Here is a 555-nt window from a genome sequence, read left to right as displayed (position 1 = left end):
CAGCCCTAACCAGTTTGGCTCAGTGGATAGAGCGTCGGCCTGCGGACTGAAGGGTCCCAGGTTCGATTCCGGTCAAGGGCATGTACCTTGGTTGTGGGCATATCCCCAGTAGGGGGTGTGCAGGAGGCAGCTGATTGATGTTTCTAACTCTCTCTCCCTCTCCCTTCCTCTCTGTAAAAAACCAATAAAATATATTTAAAAAAAAAAAAGAAAGAAATGTCTATTCAGACAGATACCTGCTCATTTTTAAATTGGGTTGTCTGTCTTTTTATTATTTGCTCTCTAGCAAATAATAAAATTCGTGCACGGGTGGGGGCCGATCAGGCTGGGCCGAGGGGATGCGGGAGATTGGCTGGTCGGCCCCGCCCCTGATTGGGGTGAGTGGTGGGGTGATCAGGGATGGGACTGGCCAGGGGGAGAGGCCACAGGTGGTTGGCCAGCTGGCCCCGCCCTCTGGTCGAACTCCCAGTCGAGGGAACAATTTGCATATTAGCCTTTTATTATATAGGATTTATTCATTTTAATATATTTTTATTGATTTTAGAAAGAAAGGGA

The sequence above is a fragment of the Myotis brandtii genome, unplaced genomic scaffold (genome assembly GCF_000412655.1).
Source record: "Myotis brandtii unplaced genomic scaffold, ASM41265v1 scaffold70, whole genome shotgun sequence".
Classification (NCBI taxonomy): domain Eukaryota; kingdom Metazoa; phylum Chordata; class Mammalia; order Chiroptera; family Vespertilionidae; genus Myotis; species Myotis brandtii.
Note: the sequence above shows the minus strand (reverse complement) of the source record.